The sequence below is a fragment of the Dipodomys ordii genome, unplaced genomic scaffold (genome assembly GCF_000151885.1).
Source record: "Dipodomys ordii isolate 6190 unplaced genomic scaffold, Dord_2.0 Scaffold5, whole genome shotgun sequence".
NCBI lineage: Eukaryota > Metazoa > Chordata > Mammalia > Rodentia > Heteromyidae > Dipodomys > Dipodomys ordii.
In genome coordinates, this window is record NW_012267221.1 from 35,912,225 (window position 1) to 35,919,638 (window position 7,414).

Consider the following 7,414-nt stretch of genomic DNA (forward strand, 5'->3'; position numbering starts at 1 on the left):
AACAATTCTTTTCCATGATCAGTATGAATCACTCAAGAAATTGGGAAGAAATAATTCTTGACTTAACTGATCCACAATATATAGATATTTCAAGCTACCTTTACTACACTACAAATATACACAAGCATTTTGCCAACAAAATTATGGAATTATTGTGAAATTCTAAAAAAATAGTTAACATATAACCAAAATGTACATTACTCTCTGATCCATTCACAACATTAATACAAAATTAAACTCAATGTAAGATGGTATGATGGATGTTTTTCTCCCTGTGACTCTAAAAATCAGAAGAGACAATCAAGCAGAACACAGATTGTATTCAAAAGTGAGTGAAGAAGAGTAGTAGGAATCATGAAAGATGCCAAACTATCTAACAATGTAACTCAAACACATCCATATTCTGCAAAGCAAGATCTGTGGGAAGTAGTTTTTAGGCATTATTTTTATTTTGTGCATTTGTGTATAATTATTTTTGTATTTAAATAATTCATGTCATTTCTTTATTCATCATATACAATTTTTACTCTTTTGGTTGAAGTACATAATCCTGCAAAATTAACCCTGAGTTGTATAAGCTCTTCTAAGATATTAATACTTTTGGCTATAGTAAAGCAAGTATTGGCCATAAAGCAGTAAACCTCACTGGCACCCTAAACAGAAAATAATCTTTGATTTACCATTTTTAATTATATTTTGGTTTACTATTTTCTATTACTATATATATTTTGCCTAGGAGATTTAAAATTTTATATGTTTCCTAGATAAGTAATTTTAAATATGAGCAAAATATGAGTGTTAAATTATTTTCATAAAAGGAAAATACTGTTTTTCAAAATATATGAAGCCTCATTTCCTAATTTGACATTTTTTAATTGTGAAAATACTGTACAGAGGGGTTACAATTACATGGGCAAGATAATGAGTACAGTTCTTAACAAGCATTGTAGCCTCCTCCTTTGTTTCACCCTCCCCCCACTCTCTCCCCCCTCCCTCACCTCCCCCCTCCCCGCCAAAGTTATAAAGTTTGTTTTTCGACATATCAACTTGTACATCTCATTGTTGCAATGGGTCCACCTGTATCCCTATTTAAACAAGTTGTTTTTTCCCTTCCCCTCCACAAATTATACCAACATCAAATACAGTGAAAGCAGGGGTTATACTGGGGGGAGGGGCATACAAAACAACAAAGAAATATCTTATAAATATGTTAGAAACAATCGTATGAAAGAAAAAAACATTTGAATACTTATCATGGGGTTCATTTCACCTAACATCAACTTATCTGAATGTTTCTGCTTGTCTCAGACATATACTAGTTATTGCAAATAAGGGAAACCATGGATCCTATGTTTCTGTGGGCCTGGCTTACCTCACAATATAATTTTTTCCAAGTCTTTCCATTTCCTACAAATGGGGCAATGTCATTCTTTCTGATGGAGGCATAGAATTCCATTGTGTATATATACCACATTTTCTTGATCCATTCATCTACTGAGGGGCATCTGGGTTGGATCCATATCTTAGCTATGGTAAATAATGCTTTGATTATATTCTTTTAAACAAAAAGAAAGTTTACTTCTAAAATCCAATCTCTTTAAGTTAATGCCACTTTCTGTAATTTGAAGGCAAATTTTATATATTAAAAATAATCTGGTTTTCAGTTTAAATCTTTCTCTCAAAACCTATCAGTAATATACATTAACTGAAAATACATCAGAACATAGGGACCATTTAGTCTCTAAATAACAATATTCGTTTTAATTGTTTATAACATGCCAACATGAAAGAACAATTGATTCAGTGTTTGCATTGGTTGAATATTATGAAAATGAGTCTGTTTTGGTCAAAACTGGTGGAATACCAGCAATTTCAAATATTACCTAATTACCTAATAACTACCTCTCTGTTCCTGAAGGAAAATATTAATGAACATTCCTTCTATATGTTACTAACAAAGCTGCTAGGGATTGTGAGGATGTATGTCTTATACATCCATAGCTCACTTAGAATTTTACATTTTAATGGAAGCCCAAAACAACTTTTGTATATTTTTTCTCCAAATTACTCAGTCTCTATCCTGTGGGAAATTCTGGGGTTGAATGAGTGTTGGAACTTGATTCAGTATGTGTAATGACCACCACATGCTATTTACTGAATTGGGTGGCTGGTAAGATGGCTTATCCCCTATCCCTTACTTATGGTAAATTGCCTCCTCTGTGGTTAAGGATAGAAAACTTGGGAATTTTTTCCCGGTTTGATGAATGACATCAGATTTCTAAATGACTGCTAAATGTGTACTGTCATTCTAAAATACGCACTTACCACGTTGAATACAATTATTAGTTGATTGCCACAGGATATTTTTCCTCAGGAATTGCTCATTTATGAGTCAGGTTACACAATTTCACCCACTTAAGTCTCTATAGAATTTTAGAAAATTACTCTAAAATGTATTTAAATAGAAGATATCATGTTATCATACAATTTCTGGGAAACTGAATCAATACTTAGATTCAATGCATCTTTAAAATAGTTTTCTATGATGTATCTTCTCTTTCCATGCTTATTGGTGGCTTAATACTTTTTCACTTATATTTCTGTTGCAACCATGACTTAAATTTTTTGTTCAGTTGCCACAGTATACCTAGAAATCAAATTCTTGACCTATTACCTTTCCATTTTTTAGTATATAAAATAGTTACCATGAATGTTCATGATTGCCGTTTCACTTACTATGTAAAGTAGGTATAAATTTGAATCTAAGATTTGCAATGCACCAACTCTAAAACTTCAGTGACACTATTTTTACTTTACTCTGCATTTCCATTTTAAAGATGATAATACAGGACATATATAGAAATAAAACAAAGTAACCAATATAAAATATACAGTGTAGTGACTGATATATTAATAAATAAAAGTAATAAATATTAATATTATTTACTTGATAAACCAGACAAAAGCCTTCTAGTCAAAAATACTTTATCTAAAATCTATCTACATATGTGAATGTGTCAAAAAATGCTCTCTGTATGACCTTAGACTCACTGAAGCACATCACAAAATTAAGATAAATAAGAAAGAACAAGAATGGCTTATTTAGTTGAATAACAGGTTTAAAACACAAGAGCTGTGTTAATTATTTCTTGCAATCAGCATAAACCCTTACCACTGTCTACATCCTTTAAAAGCAGAAAAAAGTCATTTCAAAGGTCTCTTTAACCATCTTTTATAGGCTTCAGAATGTTAGGAAACTTCACAGGCCATAGCTCAGTATAACATTAGGTTTCAGAAATAAAAAGAACTTTGATAGCCAAAAAGTCTAGACACATTCCATTAAACAGGATGTATTTTTAAATAAAAGTATAATGTACGGTGTTGTCACCACCATACAAATCCTCATAGACCAATTATCTTTTTTAGCAGTGTTAAAACACACTAAAAGAATAGCCAGTTGTCAATGTTTCTAACTATGCATTGATTAAATACATGACAGAAAAACTGTGACAATCTTGTATTTGAATATGGGATTGGTAAATCTGCTTCACCTTAAAAAAATAGGGGGTGAATTCCATGAGTAGAACTGTATTTTTGTTTTTAGTTTTTGTTATTTGTCAGTTGTGGGGCTTGAACTCTGGGCCTGGGTGCTGTCCTTGAGCCTCTTTGTGCTCAAAGCTAGTGCTCTATCACTTAAGCCCCAGCAACACTTCCAAAGAAATATAGGTCCCATGGTTTCCCTTATTTGCAATAGTTAGTATACGTCTAGGATGATCTTAGCAGACGAGCAGAATAGCTCAATAGCTATGTACATATGACCATATAAAATGATGCTAACCAAAATGAACTCCAAGACATGGACACAGAGGTTTTTCTTTGTGGTTGATATTTTTAATGTTCTACGTGATTTTTTTTGTTTCTTTTGTATTTTCTTCCCCCTATGATATATCCCCTGTTGTCACTGTATTTGATTTTGGTACCCTGGTATTGTATATAGGTTTATTTGAATGAGGGAAGAGAAGGAGAACAACAGAATGGTGAGACAAAAAACCAATGCAACAGCGATATACACAAGACATAAGAGGGTAGAGAAGGGAAAGTAGGAGAGAAATGAGGGAAGGGGTAACAAGTTTGACAAAAAAATGTACTTATTACCTTACTTACATAATTAACCCCTCTGTGCACCAACTTGACAATAAAAATAAAGAAAAAATAGGAGGGTGGGAGCCTCAAAAAATTTCCTTTACTTCTAAAAATCAGGTGCTTTAACACAGGAAAAAGGTAGCCCCTCCCTAAGAATATCAGTAGCAGAGACATGAGAAAAGTTCAGATAAGAACAGAAAATTAAAGAGGAAACAAAGGAGGAGGTTACAATGCTTGATAAGAAATGTACTCATTACCTTGCCCATGTAATTGTAACCCCTCTGTACAGTATTTTCACAATAAAAATAAATAAAAAAGAACAGAAAATTATAGAAATTATACAGATGTAATATGGCATGGACAGTGTTACAGAGGAAGTATTTATAAACCTGAGATCTCAGTCTCCCAAATGAGCCAGGAGCAATTATTATAAAGGGGAGTTTTTAATGGGATTTCAGTTCCAACAGAAGGAAAAAATCACTGATGAAGAGTGACCATTGGCCCCCTCAAAACATGGCGAGTCAAGCATTTATTGACTTGCTAGGGTACATTAAAGCACGATAGCCTTCCATTGGAAACAAACAAAATTTTAAAAGATGTTGTACCACATGCATGCAAACATCCTGGCCTCGTTGTTGGCTGGCTAACAGACCATCAGATTATTCCAGAAACTGCTTAATTTCTCTTTCACTCCACATCAACACCATATTCACAGCTTTCTGGCCTTTGGGTTCTGTCTGGATTTTATGATAGGATGGCAGGTTTTAGGTGCTGCTGCAGCTGCTGAAGGAACAGCAGGATAGAGTAAACACTTAATGCACTTTTTACAAGCATACCTCTATGCAAAGTTAAATAGAACCTGGTCCAGTATAAAGACATAGTGTAAAAAATGCCAAGTGTTTATACCTTGTTCTACTCATCCAGTAGACATCTGAAAGCCCAGAGATGGGTCTATGTTTTCAGCAAAAATGGCTTCAGGTCCCAGACTGGTAACCTAGTCAACTATTATCATAATTTATGTCAGAGGTGCTATTTACAGAAAATCTAGTGAACAACAATTTATTGTCTAAATGTATTACCTACATAATTCATGATTATTAAGTCCACTAACCAAGTAAAACTACAGGCTTGTTTGGTTTGTCCCTCAATAACAGTCTGGTCATAAAGACAATAAATAGGATAAGCTAATATATTAAGCTTCCCTTATCAGGTAGTCTTGGCAACTTTAATCAGTGTATTCATGATGATCTATATGAAAAATGACCTATAGGAAAGGTGATGGAATTGAATCTGAGGTATGTTGCTAAAGGATGATCTCCTGGAGAAATAAGATATTCAGTTTCCATTCTTAGTAAACCAAACAAAAAAGATAGTCAATACTGAAAATGAATGAGAATACAAGAAAATTGATTGGTCAAAAGCTAGTGTTTCTGTTACAACATTGCAGGGTAGCAAACAAAACCTGTGTCTGACATTATACTTGACTCCAAGTAGATTGCTTACTTAAAGCTATGTGCACACATCTGAGAGACCATGCAACCAGCCTTGGCTTGAATTTCCCAGAAGACCAAAAGATTCAAGAGTAAGAACTAAAGGGTTATTTGGGACCTTGATTTTAGATAATAATAACTAAATTGATACAAATTTTTAGGGAAGTTAATGTAGAGTCATATTTATATCCATGTTAATGTTGGATAGAATTCACCTCAAATATTTTACCAGCACATTCTTTGGCTCCAATTCAATGTGTCTTTCAGTCTTTGAAACCTGAGGGTCCCTAGTTTCTTATAAACAGATTTAATCAAGAACTGCTATGCAAATAACCTTTGTAGGACTGTATTCAGAAATGAGACTGGAACACTTGACTTAGGGTGTTACCTGGAAAATAAAAGTTGAATTTGTGTGTGCAAAATAATAATTATATTTAAATCAACAAAATTTATGCTGAATAAATACAAAACCATTTTAGAATTACTTGCACATTTCATTTATAACAACAGTGACACTGCTTTTACTTTAGTCCTCTTCTTTGTAAAGTGAATGGGTGGGTATTTTACATCTGACAAGATATTAAAGCAGTAGTAGCTAGATTTACTAAAAATAAAACTTTTTAAATTTCTGGAATATTGATAGTGAAGTCATTTCTCAGTAACAATACAGTGTTTTATCTGCTTAGTTTTATATTTTAGAAAAGTTTGACAGAGGATGGCAGATAACCTTCTCCTGGAGGCTTTTGGTTTATCCACAGTTTGAGTAATTTTACCAAAATCAAATTTACAATATTTTAATCACCCAAAATTGAAATTCCAAACCAGATATGATGCTACATGTCTGTAATTCCAGTTACTTAGAAACATGATGCTGAAGCAAGTCCAGGCAAAAATAGAAGAGTTTATCTCAGGAACAAAATAAAAAGTAAAGGATTAGTGTGGTAGAGCACTTTTCTAGCAAGGTTGTGGACTTGGATTCATATTTTCCAGGACTAAAAGAAAAAAAATCATATAATATAATCATATATAGCAATATAATCACATAATCATTATAATCAGATCATCAATAATAGTCACCTATTTCTATTTAGTCTTTAGGCTACTTGTCTTGCTACTGTACCTACCTCCCAACTCCAGGTAATCCTATATCTATATATGGACATTTTATATATTTCTTTTATGTAACTCAACCATTAACATTTTTAAAATAGGTACTAATACAAACAAAATTTAAAACTTAGGGGTTTATTATTTTGTAACTAGCATATTATAAGACATTATTTTTTAAGTTTAAATTGGCTGACCCATTGTAATAATGAGATGTACAAGACACTATGTTGAAAATAAACTTTACAACTTTGGGAGGGATAGGGGGATGGGGGAGAGTGGTTGGGGAGGTGGGGAAGAAAGGGATGGTAGGGGAAAAACCAAGGAGAAGGCAACAATGCTCAATAAGGAATGTACTCATGTAACTGTAACCCCTCTGTACAGTATTTTTATAATAAATAAATTAATAAATAAATAAATTGGCTGAGTCTGTAGAGGAAGGAACGAACGAACGAACGAAGGAATGAAGGAAGGAAGGAAGGAAAGTGTAAGGAACTTGTTCATCATGTACAAAGTCGTGGGCTTGATCTTTAGCATTGCAAAACAAAACAAAAACTATCAGAATGCATACCTAGAGGGTAGTTTCCTTGTTTCAGAGCATTTTTATAATTCATTATAGTTTCAAAAGCAACATCTCAAGACAATGTTTCAATCTCATCTATTTTTATTTTAAG